Source organism: Protopterus annectens, chromosome 12.part0 (genome assembly GCF_019279795.1).
Source record: "Protopterus annectens isolate FY-2018-M chromosome 12.part0, PAN1.0, whole genome shotgun sequence".
NCBI lineage: Eukaryota > Metazoa > Chordata > Ceratodontiformes > Protopteridae > Protopterus > Protopterus annectens.
This window is the reverse complement of record NC_056746.1, coordinates 903,828,272-903,847,201: the sequence shown is the minus strand read 5'-3', so window position 1 is coordinate 903,847,201 and position 18,930 is coordinate 903,828,272.

The following is an 18,930-nucleotide window of genomic DNA, read 5'->3' as shown; positions in this document are numbered from 1 at the left end:
GTAGAGAGGAGGGGATGTTCGAAGGAGGTTAAGAGGTAGGTAGTAGTTAGAGTAGTGGGTAGGAGGAAGAGGACTAGTAGTAAATGGCAATGGTAAGGCATAGCTAAGGAGTGTGTAGTGGGTGATTGGAGGGGTAGGACTAAGAGCAGAGGTGAAAGTATAGGAAGGTGTAGTCAAGTGTTGGTGGGAGGAGTTCTATTCCTGAGGGGAGTTAAGATGAAGTGTGTATGGTTATTGATTGAGGTGGGTGTGGCTAGGGATGGATTGTATGATTGGGTTATTCTATAGGGGTGTGGTTATGGGTGTATAAGTGTAGGTAGACTGGGGGTGGGTGAGATTTGGGGGTAGGGTAGGGGAGCGGAGTGAGCCCGCAGGGCAAACAGAGCGGGTAGAGACACCAGAGTAGTTTGTCAAGATGACAATCAGTAAGGAGAGGAAATATGCAGGTAAGTCTGCAAGTAATAGAGTATGAAGAAATGTTGAGGTGCTGGCAGTGGTATGTGTGTATGGGGAGTAAAGAGTGAATTGAAGATAAATTAGTTCAAGGGGAGATGAAAAACAGTCAGTCCAGAGAAAGTTGGAGAGGGAGTTAGGTAGATAGGGGAGAGCAAATGAAAGAGGATATATATATATACAGGGGCTAATATAGAGGCACCTCCTAGTGGTTGGTCTCTGAACTACAATTAAATAGATCTCCTAAAAGTGTGTCAGGCCAGGGAGGGAGGGAGGTGGGAGGAGAAGACTACTTCGATATGAAGAAGGTCTAGGCCAAAGGTACAGTTAAATTAGAGAGAAAAAAGATTAGGGGAGGGGGTTGGCTGCTGGCTGACCTAATTGAGAGGCTTACCTAACTGGCAATAACTATATCACTTTAATTGTAATACAGGTTGCATAGAAGTTATAGCAAGACATACTTCGACTGTCTCAATCAGAGTGTGGTCTCCCAAGGAGCTGGAGAGTACCCCCTGGGGTGAATGACTTCCAAAAGAATACAATAATGCATTTTTTTTTTTTACATTTAGTTTCAGTTCATGATTTTGGCACAAGTTATTTATTTAGGACAAACCTTCATGCAGGATTGCTAAGTCATTTGGGAATTCAATTACTACTCCTAGCTTGCAGTCATTATGTTTCCACTGCAGTCTGCTAATTCATAAATATTTTAGACATTTAAATACACATGTTGGTCAAACGTTAGGTCACTGTTCACACTTCCCAAATTCCGAACAACTGGGTCGGTCAACTCTTAGGGGCATATTGCCAATGTGGTAGTTCCCTGGGGTAGATGACTTCCCAAACGATACAGTAGTTCATTTTCTTGCATTTAGTTTCAGTCCATGATTTTGGCACCAGCTATTTATTTGGGACAAACCTTCCGAAAGGCTAGCTAAGTCATTTTGGTGATTCAATGACTGTTGCTAGCTTGTGACTATCTGCAAACTTAGTCAGGCAGAGCCCTTTGATATTTTGTTTACTTCACAAAAATAGATGCCAAATATGAGAGGCCCCAGCATAGAACCCTGAGGGGGCACCAGCAAGTGACACAGGAGATTATTCCCAGTTTATTTAGCTTTTCTACTATACCTGGGTGGGACAGTAGAAGACTTCTGCGGTGGTGCAGCGGTAGTGTTGTTGCCCCACAGCAAGAGGTTCTCCCGTTCGATGCTTGGGTTGGGAGTGCCTTCTGTGTGGAGTCTGCACGTCCTCCCCATGGTCGAGTGAGCATTCGAAAGACGTGTTGAATGGACGTGCCTTTGTTGAAAGTTGGGCATCAGGTTGGCAGCTCGACACCATAAAAACCAACTGCCAATCATTAGCGGACCAGAGTTTTGCTGTGGCGACCCCTAACTGGGAAAAGCCGAAAGACAAACAACAACAACTATGCCTGGGTGGGGAATATTGTCAAAAGGTTATGTAAGCATGACCTGCCCTTGATGAATCCAAACTGAAACAGATCCAGTGTTTGGATGTTCCCTATGTCCTGATTGATTAGTTCCTTGATAAGTCTTTCCATGGCTTTCCATACGAGGCTAGTCAGACTTATAGTTATGTAATTGCCAGGGTCTGTGTGAGGTCTTCCTTTATGCAAGGGAATGACTGTAACTGCTATCCATTCACTTTAATCTTCACGAGTTTTACTACACATCAACTTGTCTCTTTATTCCCTGTAACTTACTGATTGTTTACTGTGTCTTTAGTAAAGAACTATGCATCCTTCCCTCTTACCTAGCAAGATGGCATCAGAACAACAAAAAAAAGAGCCGGTAATATCGTCTTGATCTTTTTCTCCCCTTTAGACTGATGACAATGTTAGCTCGACTTCTGACAAAAGGAGTACCACATCCAGGGCATTGTTTCTGATGCTACTTAGAGTTCCACATAGCTTTTCTTTGTAAAGAACAAGTTTTATTCACTCTCTGTCAACATTACATCATTTCCATACACCTAATGATTCATGCAGGGACACTATCTACCCTGACAGCTGTCCATTGACTAGTACAAACCAAAAACAACCCCCCATCTTTTTATTATACATATAGAACAGCTCAAATCAGGGTTCACAAATTTTCTGGTACAACAGAAATGCTCACCCCTGTCTTCACACTTATAGACAGAGCTTCTCAAGGCTGTGCTTGAACCCAGATTTCTAACTGCTTCACCTGTTACATACTTATAATGCCCTGATGTACTGCATGTGTCTTGCTTAGTAAACTCACCCTTTAAACACATGCTTGTTCTCAATAACCCCTTGCTGTTCTGCCCCGTTATTTACAATAACATCTATTTTGTACTGAACTGTATCTTCTCTCATCTTTGATCTACAATTCTTAAATCCTTTGCCTCACCTCCCCTCACAGGGGAACCGGCATCTAATCTTTCTTCTTCTTAACCCTCTTCTATTCGTTATTCCTAAACAAAGATTTCTTTAATCCTATAATCTCGTATACATCTAAAAAATTTTTTGTAATGCAGCCAAACCAGGATACCATCCCAATTTAACCCATTTCTTCTGGTGTCTGTCTCTAGAATTCTCACCTCCTATTTTTCTCTCCCTTATGAAGATAGTCAGACACTCTTCATAAGGAATGCCAGCATCAACCTGCTCACCCATCAAAAGCAGTTGGAAGGAGTATTTCCAGCAGCTTCTGAATGAAGAAAACCCCACAGAAGCTCTACTGCCCAGAAACAGCCTACGATAAGAGAAGAAGAGGAGCCTATCATAGAAGAAGTGGGAACAGCACTAAGGAAGATGAAGTCAAGGAAAGCAGCAGGCTCAGATGAGTTAACAGTAGACATGATAGAGACATTCAAGATAGAGGAGAAATCACTCCAAAGACTACTAAAAAGTATGGAAAAAGGTGTATCCCAGATGACAGGAGAATAAGCATACTAGTGTCAGTGTTCAAGAACAAAGGGGACATATACAACTGTGGGCAGTACAGAGGTATCAGACTCTTGTCACACTGCATGAATGCTCTGCAGAGGGTGACTGATAAATGAATATGCAGGGTAGAAGAAATTAAGATGAGAGATGAGCAGTGTGCATTCAGATCAGGATGCAGCACAAATGACCCAGTGTTTGCAGTAAAGCAAATAGGTCAGAAGAAGCTAAATATGAGAAAAGAATCTGATTTGGCATTCTTAAAAACACTGATAGAAATACTGCAAGCTATGATTAAAGCCCCAATGACTCAAGTATGAATAGTGTTTGGTCTCACAGAGGGGTTCCCAGTGGAAGTGGGTGTGCATCAGGGTTTAGTTCTTAGCCCACTGCTGTTCGTACTGATGATGGACTACATTAACAAACAAGTTGGAGGGGACAGATCAACGAAATTGCAGTATGCTGATGATGTGGCATTTTAAGCAGACTCTGAGCAAGAACTTCAGCACAGGATAGGGGAATGGAATGCAAAACTAAAGGCATATGGGATGAAACACAGTACAGATAAGATAGTTGTAATGACAGCAAATGGGAGAAATCAAAAGAAGCTGAGAATTGAAATAAAATGGGAAATAGTGGAACAGATTAACAGCTTCAAGCATCTGTGACAGGGGGTTGAGGAGAAGGTAAGTCTGAATGAGGAGGTCAAAGCTAGAATCAGAGGGGCTACAGCCAACTGGCACAGAGTGTCAGGGTAGTGTATGACAGAAGAATGCCAAGGAAGCCGAACAGTAAGGTCCACAAAACAGTGATGCAACCAGCACTACTGCATGGTACAGAGAGCTGAACAGTAAAGGGACAGCAACTGAGGAAGCTATAGGTGATGGAGATGAAGTGATTGAGATGGGTGGTAGGATGCTAGGATGCATACTGTGGGACAGATGAATAAATGAGGACATAAGAGCTGAATCCAAAGTAGCTTCTATTGCAGAAAAGGAAAAAAAGAGAACAGATTACACTGGTTAGGATTCATGCACAGAAAAGCAGAAGACAATCTGGTGAACAAGATTTGGGACAAACAGGAAGACGGTGAGAGGAAATGAGGGTGTCCAGCAAGGAGGTGGATGGATTGTGTGAGAGAAGATCTGTGACAGTCATGCATGAGTGTCGAGGAAGGTAAGAAAGTGGCAGTGAATAGTGAGAGATGGCAACAGTTGACAAGACACCTGACCCAATGTACAAAATGGGGGGGGGGAGGCCGTTGATGATAATGATGATAATTTTCTGTCTGATACCTCCTTTTGTCTCCACTTCCTAGTTGTTACTTTTTTTGCAAATAACCATTAACAAGCCCATTAAGGCCCCTATATTCTCCAGTACTATGAAGGAATAGCTCAGCAAATGCAACTTCTTTGATATCTCTTTTAGTCCCTGAAATATCCTATTAACCCTCCCCTATATCTGTTGTCTAAATTTCTCCAAGTGATCACAATCACAGAAAATACATAACCAAGTCCTTCTTCCTGCCTCACATCTCCATCTCTTGTCTACATTTGAGAACATATTTTCCAGTCTTTGCAATGTACAGACATATTTGTGGAGACACTTCCATACAAATATGTTAAATTTATGGGACTCTGACACTACCTTAGACAGCATTGTTATAACTCCCCACTCATCCTATCCTATTTCCACACTTGTCTCTCTTTCCAATTTCCTCCTCTGTGCATCTGTCTTTGTCCACTTGCCTTTCTATATTTTTTGTTTAGCCATGGCTATCATCCCTGTGGTTATCCTACCTACTTCTTTTCTCTGTTTCTTAAATTCTTTCTAGCATTGTACAGTCAATCCATATCCTTCTTAGTATTTGCTTCCACATGTTCACTATTCCACTGTATTCCCACTGTAGATTCTCCTCTTAATGATATTTTTCTTTAATCACTTTTCATCTTTTCACTCTGTCTCCAACTAATATCCAGGCTCAGTTGCTCACCCCTTGCTGTTTCTGGGTCTGCCTCCATGCTATTGATTGATTAAGCATATCCTACCTTCTTCCTCCTATAGGGATAATCCTATCTCAGCATTTTCGGAGCTCCTCTTTATTCCATGCAAATCTAAACTCTTCTGAGTCTCTTCTACTCAGGCCAACTTAATATCCTTCTCATTTGAGGTCAATAGGAGTCCCACAATATCTCATTTACAACAGTTCCATCCTTCTCCATCCCAAATAATCTCCTTCCAGATGGCTCTATAATCAGTATCCAGTATTCTTAATGTGTTTGCTATCAAACAAGCTTGCAATTTGTTTAGATATCTGGGAGCCCAATCCCTCTTCCTCAGTAGGCCTCACCAGTTTTTCCAAGCCAGTCTAGATTGCTTATCATTCCATATATAATCACTTAGTAGTTGTTTCCTCTTCGTAAGTATAACCACTGAGGGTAACTGGTAAACTACTTGTCCCAGCTATATGAATGATGATATAAATTCATTTAAACTGCTCAGATTCAGTGATCTAAATCTAACTTGACCACCTTCCAAGATTTTACCTGTGCTTGCACTTTCTGATCGGCTGCCTGGTAGCTGGCCATTACTGTCTCTTCTAATGTAGCTCTGAGCCAAATTCCCAGATACCTTACTTCATCCCTCATCCAAGCCTTTAATTTCCATTCCATGCCTCCAGTATCTACTCCTAAACCCAATGCCTGCATCTTTTCACAGTTTACCTTATACCCTGACCCTTGGCTAAAATCTTCCAGCAGGAGCCAAAGCTTCTTTAAATCATCTCTCAGGTTAGTCAAAGTCAGAAGAATATCATTCAAATAATAATCTTGAAAAATCTCTCCCTCCTCAACTATACCCCCTGTATCTATGACCATCTGATCCTCTGGCTAATGACTCTAGACATGGTAAGGCTTTGCCGTCTCTAATTATGGTGGCTGCCAAACAAGCAATGACTAGAAAATCAAAATCAAAATCTAAACCAGCTATATTAGAAGTATTGGATATAGTAACAGAGATAAAACAACTGGAATTGAGATATTTAGAAAAAGTTAGGAGCAAACTACATAGGAAAAATGTGCATTGTGGGAACAATACATAAAAGAAAGGTTTAAAAGAAAGGAGAACTTAAATGAGCTGTGCAATGTTTGACTGATAATGATTGGGTAGATTATAAGTGATGTATAATGTTTGCAACTGGGAGTGTGTCAGTATGGTTTGTGATGTAAAATGCTTGCAACTAGGATTGTGTCTGTGTGGTTGTTTTTATTTATATCAATGTATGATTGCTTATGCCATAAGTGATCATTTAATAAAGATGTTTTTTGTTTAAAACAAGGCAGTAATTGAATAATTTATGTAACAGGTTATACAATATATAGCAATATATGTGAAGCATAATGTTTATTAATTTTTACTTTTTAATAAAGTTTGATTACTTTTATATAAATGTAAACGTGCCTATGTCACAAGTGATAATTCAATAAAGGTGTTCAAAAATAAATAAATAAATATAAGGTAACAAGAGAGAGGACATTACTGTCTCATCCCCTTTCTATAAAAAAAATATTATATATATATATATATATATATATATATATATATATATATATATATATATATATATGTGTGTGTGTGTGTGTGTGTGTGTGTGTGTGTGTGTGTGTGTGTGTGTGTGTGTGTGTGTGTGTGTGTATCTATATGTATCCCCAGATAATCTCACTCTTATTTTGACTCTAACCAAAAACCTTTGGAAACAATGCTTTAATAACTATTTAAATTTGGTTGGAAACCCCTAAACTTTTTTAACATCCCATATATACTCCCAACTGACCCAATCAAAAGCTTTCTCAGTATCCAAACACATAATTGCCAGCAGCTGGCCTATCTCCTATGCCTCTTGCATGATTAAGAATGCCCCAGTAAAACTGTCTGACATTATTCTCCCACCCTTACTGGTCCTCATGGATTATTCTACGTAAAACCTAATTAGTTTTTTTTCTACTAACACCTGCATAAAGAACCTATAACCATGATTTAAGATCCATATCAGTCAATATGCATATGGTGATAGTGGATCATTACCTTCCTTAAGAATCACGACTATGATTGCTTCTCCCCAGGACTTAGGCACCTGTGCTCCTTCAAATATTGCATTAAAGAACATATACCATCTTTGTCTCTCTGCTACCTCATCTTTGGCCAATTCTCAAAATTTTGGTGGCAGCTCATTACTGCCTAAGGACTTTTTGCTATATTATCACAAACCTGTCTGATATCCTCTCTCCTTATCCTACTCACCAAATTTTCTTTTTCTTGTTGTTCTTCCCTTAACCCCTCTATCCTCCCCTGCAACCAATTCTGCCCAAAGTTCCTTTCTTCATTGTATTCTCTCTCTTTGTCTGTGTATAAATATGCATAGTAACTCCTAAATTCTTCCAAAATGTCAGTTAACTTTCCTACCTGTAGATTGGTACCCCATTTCTGTATTTTGAAAATTGCCCACTCAGTATCCCATCTTCCTCTGTCTCAGTCTCACAGCCAACATCTTCATTGTTTTAGGGTTATCAAAATTTATTTTTTCATCCTTTATTCTTCTCTACCATATTCTTTTGTCTACCCACTTTTGCCACAACTGTAAAATCTCTTTTGTTCTGCATCTATCCTCCTCCATTGCCTCCCGCTTCCTTTTCCATACCTGTATCTCTTTCAACTTAACTCTCATCTCTTCTTTTCTTTTTCAATGCTTTCTTTTCATCTCTTCCTGTATTGTTGTCATTTTTTGTGTTTTAATAATATTCCATTGCTCTACTTCTTCTGCCTCCATGTTCCTTACCGCATCCTTTATTATCTGACAAAGCCATTCTCTATAATTTTCTTGTTCCAGTAAGTATACAGGGAGTCTTCAATGCCTATCCATTATGCTATCCGTTTGTAGTTCTATTTCAACATCTAATAACGTGATCAGAAAAGACTATAGGGTATATGTCATATTTTACTGCACTGCTGCCCTCTTCCTTAGTAATATAACCCATATCTATCCCTGACCATGTTTGATGTCTGTATGAATAATGTGTATATCCCTCTTCCACTCCAGCATGCCTGACCTCCTTCTCCTTCCAAATATCCTGCTATCCCATTTCTCTTAAAGTATTCTCTCAAAAATATCCCTTTCTTATTAACTTGTCTCCTCCACAGTCCACCACTGACATCACTTCTCTCTTTAACCAGTTTACAGTCTCCTATCATTATACCTAAACCGTCTTTAAATGTCCCTGTTTGTGCCAGGATGTCTCTAATAGTTATTATTTTAGAGTCTGGGTCAAAATACCCACTATAGTGATCTTGATCTTCTGTTCACTTTAAAGACCCTTTTATTTCTGCATATCACCCTTTTCTATCTGCCAACATGTCTTCAACCTTAAATGGTAATGTTCTTTTCATTAGAACTGCTATCCCTCTTCTGCTCTTGTTTCTCTGTGCTGCATGTATTAGGACCCAGTAACCTCCTCCCTTCTATGTCTTATGCTTTTTACATAGAAATCCCATTATCAACTTTATCTTGGTTTAGGCACCCATATCATTGACATTTCAGGAAGCAATACTTAATTTATTTCTCCCCATTAAATCTAACCTGTTCCTCTTTTCCATGCAGACTTCACACCTCTACTGTGAACCCCTTCATTCAAATTACTGGTATCCATTTCACTAATCATACTCTGATTCTCCCATCCCCCCAACCCCCAGAATGTCAAACTATATGCATACTTACATGAGTCTCCAACTTTTGCAGTGTATCAGCTACTTTGCTGTCTATAGCCCATTGCATCCTCTACTCTTTTGTAATAAGTATGACAGTGTGTAAGCCACAGTGAAATTGTATTATATTTCCCGCTACCAGTTAACTTTCCCCAGTTCATTTTATAACTCCTCCATAGGGCACTCTTGTATCATTCATTTGCAAACATACTTGTGGACTCACAGATTTCACTTGTTTAAACCCTACACCTTGCACTATCTTTACAAATTTCTGTCTGCCATTTGAAAACTTACTTATTTAGTCATTATTGCTCACCCCTCAACTCCATGAACTAACTTCCTTATCATAATTCACAATCTTCCCATCTTTAATCTTGTTACCATCAATTTTGTACAAGTTTGCCCTGTACTTCATATCGCTGTTTGCTGTCCTACCCTGCCCTTCTTTTGTAAAAACTTAATCTCTGACACTGGTCTTATTACACTAAATTACCATTCCCTTATAACAATATTCCAACAATGGTAGCAGTATTTGCTCTTTCAACTCACCCTTGGGGATATATTTTAAATTCTCTGATTCCATCCCCAGATGGAATGCAAGAAAGAAAAAAGCCAACAGAAAAATTCCTCGATCTGACTTGCCAGTCATAAAAGTGTTTCTCTCATAACTAACGTCCTTGGCAACCTACCTAGAGGGATAGCCACCACGTAAGACAGCCTGACTTAAGAATAATTCTTCTCTTAGCTTTCTTCTTCATATAGCTGTCGAAGAAAATCAGGTCATTAATATAGATTCTATAAAACAGGGCTCTTGAACATTAAAAAGAATATCCCTGGTCTCCCGTATGTGGATTATGAACTTATCAAGGTGCATTTTCTCACTCAACCAGCATTCATATCGATCTATCTTGTGGGATAAAAGCACGGCAACTGAAATTGAGTTTAAAATTATTATACTTTTGTTCCCCTGCTTTATGTTTCATCTGAAAAATTAAAAAAAAATAGTGCAATAACACACTTCATTTCCCCTCATCCCAGTGTTCCTTGTTCATAACTGAGTCCATGTGAATTTCGGTAGTCAGACAAGATGACTTAAATATCATGTCTAAAATCAAAGATCATCAGTCCATCATCATGGAGCTGCTAAGTTCACCTCTTTATTCTACCTTCTCACTTGCTTTATCAGTACTACCTTCTCCATCAACTGCTGCTGTTTCTTAAAAAGTGGGAAGCAGTCCTGAACTGAAGGACCCTTCTGTAACTGACCACTCTCCTTGGCTGTCTCCTGCATCCCAGCCTGTTGAACTCTTTCTTGTGGTTTACCTGTCAGGTTGGCTGGCTGTTGTAGGATACTTACAGTGTCTTTCAGGTCAGTAACAGTCCTTGGGATGCCATTGATAAACATCTAAAACACTGCAGGATATGCCATTGTCCATCAGATCCCCCTCTCCTTGTACAGTCTTATGGCCAAGTAAAAAGCATTATGCTTCATTTTAGTTTCAAAGCTGAAGTCTTGATCTATGAACACTCTATTTCCCTCTGTGAGGAGTTTATTACCTGGTTTCTATGCTTTCAACAATATTTTTCCTTCATTTCATATGACAAAAACTACATAATAATTTGATGGGGGAATCAATTTCCACTCATAGTAGGGTATCATGCAGTCCTATGCACCCTTTCTCTGCTTATCCCATGCAGTTCCAGGGCAGTCCAATCTGTCAGCCATTTTCTAACCTTTAGCTTACACTCCAGGCATTCCCTTTTTCTGGTAAGACACTGATCTTCAGGTTTTTATGTCTGGCATGATCCTCTAGATCAATGAGCGTTGCATCTGTGCAGTCTGCTATCACCTCTACAGCATCCATTCTCCGCCGTAACTCCACATTCTCATCAATTAGTCCTTGTATGATGCTCATCCATCCCTTTCTGAACATCTTCCATTTTTTTCTATGACTCAACAAGTTTTCTTTGACTGCTTGTTTGAAATCTTTAATCTCAGTCCAAATCTTGGCCAACATATTCTGCTCTCTTGCCTCACTATCTTGCATCTTCATCTCAGACCTATTAAGTTTTTCTGATGGTATCACTTTTTTCTCCCTTTTCTTCTTTTTAGACATGTAAACTACAAGCCCGGGTTTATGCAGTTTACAAAAATTACAGACCCTGTGCACTTAGGATGACTGTTAATATCTCCTGGCAAACAGACACATGGACTTGTATCTTATTGCAGCACCACCATATGGGAAGTCTTAGCTTTTTTGTTATTTTTTTGTTTTAATGCCATTTTTGTTTTGCTTTTCACTTGCTATTTTTCTGTCTTGATCTTGCCCACGCTTCCTTTACTGCTTTTTTGCCTAATTTCTGTAATGTGTTTATCACTGGAAATGTTTCTCTTCACTACTTACTGATAATAAGGTTAGCATGGTGAAGTCTTTTCTGCAAAGCACCATTACTCATCTTCTGTAACTGGTATACCTTATTGCACCACACTGGTCAAATAATTCAATGGATTTTGTGCTATGAAGGGATCTTCAACTATGCATACATGAGATCATTGCAAGAGCAAATAAAAAGTTAAGTACAGTTCATGAAGGCACATTATCATCAGTTGCCCTGTTTATAGATTGCCTGGCATTGTTTGTCACTGTTTGTTTCCATAGACATCTTTGTTATGTATTTGCTATACAAATCTGTATTTACTGACACAGCCCAAGTAGACCTGGTAAGCAAAATAGTAGCTCAGAGTTTGTGCATTCGGTCGGGGGGGGGGGTGGAAGAAGTGACTCTTACATGTCACAGAAATACTTTGCAGTACTAAGGAAACTGATGTATTTAATAATGACTTTGGGAAGCTAAACTCTGTCCCATTTGCAGAGGTTACCATAATTATTGTATTTATATTGTGAGTTGTCCTGTTTAAGTTAACTCTTGTATTGTCTATAACTGGATTGGCTGAAAAAGGGCCTTCCAGCTCACTTGCATGTCAATGAAACAGGTAAAGAAATATACTGTAACAGATGAAGAAACCCAAGCTTACCCATTAGAAGCAGCAATACTGTACATATCTCTCAACCTCTAAGCTCAAGAAATTTACTTATTTATTTATTTATTTATTTAAGTTTCATGACCGGGGAAGTCCACTGGGCCAAGGACAGCCCATTTTCAGTGGGGGCCCAGGTAGAAAAGCTCCACAATAATTGCAAGTTACATTTCACATGTTACAAAAAGACATAGTTCATATAGCTAATTAAGCATTTACAGATAACCTCCATGATATTTGCAATTGGCTTGTCACAATTTTACAAAAATGAAAAGACATAATTCAATACAGAAATTTCAACATTTACATAAAGTTAATATTTTTGTTATAAACTCACTTGTAGGTTTAACATTTCAAAATATATAGCTACCAGCCATTAGTAGGTTAGGAAAATATTATGCATGGAGAGGGTAATAGTATATTTGAGATTGGAGACTATAGTACAATAGAAAATTAGTTTTTACTAGGGGAAGGATTGTTTTGGGTGGGATGAAGTAATAGTAGAGGTAGTTGGATGAGTCAATGCAAGGTGGTATGAGGGGGGGAGTGCAAGGTGGAATGAGGGGGAGACAAATCTGGACAAAGCCTAAAATAATGGTGGGGCAAAGGTCCAAAAGTAGCATCAGATTTTAAATATTGCTCTTAGAAACTTGCTACATTAAAAGGATTTGTGTTATAGGTTTATAAATTAGTACTAGTGTAACTGTCCTTGTGGGCCATTTTAAGCCTATTTAATTACCCCATGTGAGAACCAAACCCTGTACCTCTTGTCTGTAAAGAATCATTGTGCCAACCTCCCACTCATAATCAGCATTTTCTGAAGGAAATTAAGTCTGAAATTCAAATCATAATTTAGTGACTTCAGTCCTCGGTGATTTGTCAGAAAAAAAACATACATTTTATGAGGAACAGACCAAAACTAACAGGCAAAAATTTGGACATTCTACAAAAATCTGGACAGTTGAGAGGTAGTGCATTGTAATTGTTTTAATTTATCTGAGGTTCAAATTGTTCAAGTAACCCCTTCATATTACAAACAAACCTTATAGGTTATGTTTTTAGCATACATATCCACATTTTAGCACTGACATTTAGGCAAAAGAGATTTTGTTAGTACTGGTGATCTCCTAGTGACATATGGAATACCCAAATGAAAGATATGAAATGTTTTAAGATACTGCCACTCTGAAGACAAAAACAATTTGTAAGGGTGGGACAGAACTAGCAGGAATCCTGGGGGTAGGGGGTGGCAGTCATCAGTGCCATATTAGATATAATGAATAGGTCTTTGAAGGAAGCTTCTTATTTATTTATTTTACATTTGATTACCAGGAAAGTCCAGCTGGACACATGTCCTTTTTCAGCGAGGCCCAAGGAGAAAAGCTCCACATAATACATACAAGTTAACAAACATTTGATTACATTTTGATACACAGTGTATTACAGATACAAGATTATCATCATAGAATAGTGAAACAGATTAACACAGTTGAAAAAGAAGAACTGTATGTGACAAAGAGGGATGCATGTGACCATTAATAATTGACAGCACTGTATAGTGCTCTTCTCTCATTTATTTAGTGATGACTCTCAGGATATGTTTAGAACTGATTTTCAAAAGTATAATCAGAAACATGACTCATCATTCAAAGAAGTATTCATAATATTTACTTATGTTTGTAAAAATTATGCACATCTAAAATCCAGTGTGCAAATTCTATAAGCATTCATGCTAGAGTTACATCTGACTGCATGTGCTAGGATTAAGGTTTTACTGGGGCACCAAACTACTTTAATGGCAGTTACACCATTTTTATGCACAGATGGAGCAGTGTCTCTTTTTCACAATTTATGTTCTATGCCTAGCTCTGCTTCACTGCGGATAACACCTGGGATCAGAACATACAAACCGCTGTGCATAATACTACTAGATGAGATGGCCGTTCACAAAAAATAAAGATATTAGAAAAAAATCATCTTTAGTACTGATGATTTTTACAAATATACACAAAAATAGTATGTGGCTATCAGCACATAGTCAGAGACTAGATAAGGTCTTGACTTTGATAGATCTATATTTTATATATATATATATATATATATATATATATATATATATTTTTTTTTTTTTTTTGCTTCCCCTCAGGACCTTAATCAATGACTCCTCTACCTTTAATCAATTGGCTCATTTAAAGGTAGCCCTATAGCTCATTTGTTCCTGCCCAGGAAGCCCTACCAGTCCACACTCCATAGCGAGAGTCAGGTGGTAGGGAGTAGACCAGTTTGTTGGTCCTATTGGGGCAGCATACCCTCTCCCTTTGGACACACCTCTTTCCCCATTTAATGTTTCCAATGAGCCCACAGCTGCTGCCTCCTGAAGGGAAGTATGCTTTCTCCCCAGTTACCATGGCAACATGGGCTCAGCCATCTCAGAACTCCACTAGCGGAACACCTAGTACTCCAGCAGGTGTCACTCATATGATGAGCCAGAGCCACGTCCTTCCACCAGGATGGGTGAGCTGTCAGCAGCCGCTCACTCCCAGCCTATCCAGCCAGTTTCTCTGGACACCCAAGCTACTAATCAAACACAGGTCACCTGTGGTGTAGTCTGGGATTTCTCTGCCTACATCACAGAGCTGATTTCTTCTGTATAGTGTTTATAGATTATTTTCTTGGCCATTTTTAAAACATACTGTAGTAGAGAATGATTAAAGTTCCACTATTAAACTCTGAAATGTTATTAAATTATCTCATATGCATTCATGCAAGGCATCAGTAAATTTCCCTAACCCTTCTACATAGGCACTTTTATGTTTAAAGTTTAAATGTATTCTTTATAATGTTTATATGCTAGTGCATGTTCAGGCTGTTGCATAAATAAAATCAGTAATTTCCTTTGCGTATGTCACCATATGTTAAAGCAGCATATCACATTTGTCTTATCTGCTACCCATAACTAACTGTTACAGAGCTGGCTTAGATTTTCTGCCCTAACCAGGGAGTTAACCTCAGAGGCCCTCATCTGCAGCTGTAATTATGTTCTCAGGAGGTCATACTTGCAGATTAATAGTGCAACAAACACTGCTTTTGCATGACTTAGAGTTAATTCCCTCTGTGTAGTTATCCCAAGAATTATTGGTTAGGACTGCCACTGATGCTCCATATAAAGGTAACACCGAAGTAAATAAAGATATTACTAGATATGTATCTTTTGGTGTACTATACATTTGTGTTTATGTATGCATATGCTGGTTTGCACATACATTTGTATTATGCACATGCAGAAAATAAGCCTTTACCACAGAGAACAAATCCTTTTTTGTAAGTAATTTATTAGAAAAATTTTATTAGTTTAAATTATTTATATTTGTTGAAGAGTTCCCTCATTATCTCTAAGAAACTTCATGATAAAGCTAGGCAATGGGGGTTGTAATGGCCTTACTTTGTCTCAGTAAGACTGTATTGTAATGCTCAAATCTTGGGGTCATAGGGGCCCTGTTTTGTCTCAATAAGATGGCTCTGTAATGCTTGGAATTTGGGGTTATAAGGGCCCTGTTTTGTCTCAGTGAGACTGCACTGTAATGATAGGAACATGAGGTTATAGAGGCCTTTTTTTTTTTTTTATCAGTGAGATTACAATGCAATGCAATGCTAGGAACTTGCAGTTTTAGGTGCCATGTTTTGTCTAAGTGAGATTGCACTCTCTGAGGTGTGGGAGAAAGCCACTACATAGGGGTGCAGGAAGACACCCCCCAAAAAACACTATTAATTTGTTTCCATTCTATTCAGTTTTGTGTTGGCCAGTTAAAGCAGTGGGACTGTATGGTCAGCAGGGAAGGTTTGGCACTAGTTAACAAAAGCAGACACAGATAAAAGGCACATTCTCTCCCTAGACAGATCCTCTGAAGCTAAAACCACCCTTTGAATGCAATCACAGGCTCATAAAGGCCATTACTGAAAGGCCTGTTGTTAATTTACTTTCTTCTTACAGATGGCTTTCTCGGTTTCTAAGGAAAAGATGAGGAGCCTTGGATCATTCCTGTCTGAAGGAACTTCTTAAGGATACTAGATCTGCTGGATGAAAGCATCCAGATTACACTCCATCTATTTTTAAGAAAGTGAAACCTTATTTATTTATTTATTTTATGTTTCTAATGACTGTGTTTGATCCACTATGCCTTTAGCTTATTTTCAGGGGAGACACAAAGTAGTATTCATACTGACTAGGGAAAATTTGGTAAGAGCTCCAGGGAAACTACCCTACTCTTTTCAATATTAGAGCCATGCAATTTTTTTACATCCACCTAAGTTACCACCACTTCTGGCATACAACACATTTGCTTAACATCTCATTGGACCTCTATACACTCCAGTGGAATCATCATGAACTGTAAGAAGACATCTGTATTCCCAGACCAGACGATTTACCCTGTTGCAGTAGAGTTGGAGATGTTCTTCAATTCTTCTGTGTTGGCAATTCCCTTTCACATAAAGATCCCAAGCTGTCACAGCCTTGGCAAAGTGAGGTTGCAGCCGAGGGGTTAGCCTTGAACCTCATAGTGGTCATGATCTTTACAGTGTAGATGAATGTGATGGTTATGATGATGAAGATGATGAGGATGTACTCGACAGTAAGGTATCAGAGTCTTCAAATCCATAATGACTCTGTTGTTCATGTAAGAACTTATGACTGCATGAGTAGGAGCATTATATAAACCACATGGAGCTGTGAACAGGTGCTCCTTACTCTTAACACTCCGCAGGGAGTGTTCTGATCAGAATCTGTCCTTCTTTGGTCAGAGAACAGGCCATGGTATGGTATATGCACAAAAATGATGGTGCATACTCAGAGTACTTGTACATTGAGGCAGTGTAAACTTAATGGTAGAATGCATCCCGAGGCATTAGTCTTACAGACACTCACAGTTTGGTTGAAGTTATGTGCTAGTAAACTTTGCAGATACAGCTTCGATTTTTTTTCTTTTACTGAGGATAATAGACTCAGGTCTTGTCAAGATCTGTGAAATGGACAACCAAAATATTCAGCTGTTAATTATTCTACAAAATGAGGCTTTCCCACTGTTGTGCTCTGTGAGGGTAAGATCATGCCCCTTATGACAACCCTCCTTTCTCTCCTCCTGTTGTTTGGACCATAATTCCAGGACTCGAGAATTCACTTGCACACCAGTGATTCACAATTCATCCATCTACCCACCTGCCATTTTCACTATTTTGGCAATGGTATCCCACAAAGGTTAATTTTACATTACTTAGGATACTTACTAGCAGTTACCCACAGATGAGAGCCATCAGAGTCAGGTATAACAATATTTACTCACCATATCAGTTGATCTGTGAGAAGGCCTTCTGAATAGGTAGCTGTTATCATCTTACTATCCTTCTTTGTCTGGGCAGCCTCTCTATCCGGTATCTGACAGAAGATACATTGGAGAAGTATAGCACAATTGTGTAAGTAAATTCACCATAGTAGTAAGTTTTGGGTTGTGAGGTCATTGTTGCAGTAAGTCATTATATTTGGGTTACTCAGCAGCAAAGCTGTGTCTATTGCAAACATATTTCCTGTAATTGCTGTGTCTTCATGTACAAGCCACTTCAGATCTCTTGTCAGGGCTAGTAGCACTATCAGTTTGCATGTGGTTGTTATATAAGTAGCATTCTCTGCTCCCATACTGAGTTTTCTGATCAGAAAAAACTTGTAGAAAAAATGTTCTTGTGGTAATAAAATATTGTTCAAAATAGTGAAAATTACAAATGACCTTTGTTGACGGATTAATGAGGTGTGACAGCAAATATAGAAATATGACATACAGGGTAAATAAGGGAGTTCCCTTACTTCTACAGTGACCTGTCATACAACTCTTACTTCAAGGAGGGCCAGAGAAGAAATTACTCATAACGTGGATAGAATGAAAGATGGTGAAGATCTCTAGAGAAATGGACAATTGTATGATTCCCCTATAGCACAGCTGCAACAAAACATTTCCTTCATCTGAATTGGGCCTCAAGTTTATAATGCCTTTAAACATGTGCACATTGCCTATATTGCTTCTTTTAATATGTCCTGAATGGGGACATTTTTTTAAAAGTATCTTGCATGTCTACTGGAGTCTGCCTTAACAAGGTGCTGAAGTGCCTTATAGTTTTCATAACAAAATGAAATATACAATGGGCCAACCACTTAGAAAAGGCCTGTGTAAAAGGAATACCATACTTTACCTACATAAATAACAAAACCAGTGGGACAAATTTCCTAATAAAATGTCTTTTTGGTATAGTACCTCAGTTGTCCAAAGATCCAGATTATGCATTAGGTGTTTCCTTTATTTTAATAGCTTGGGTAGAGCTCTAGTAATTGAACAACTGATTAAGAGAAATAACAGAAAATACTTCAGGAAAGACTGATTGCTGTCGAGACCCATTCATTATGAAATACATGTTTATGTAATTTTACACATTAGTGTTTGCAATTCCAAAATCCTCTCTCCACAAGTCATTGCCATAAAGAAATGTGTTTCTATAAAAGGTATTTCATAATTACTGAGCCTGCTAGTAGAAACTGTGCAATGTCAGTTTTTCTAAGAAGCACTTAAATTCCAGGATGGAGATGCTGATATTCTCTGAGGTCTTAAGTGTAGAATATTATCAAGAAGTTTTTGATATAAATTTCAAAATTAGTTTGAGGATAAAATGGTATCCAGGCTAAGATAGCAGAACCATGTACTTTAAGGAA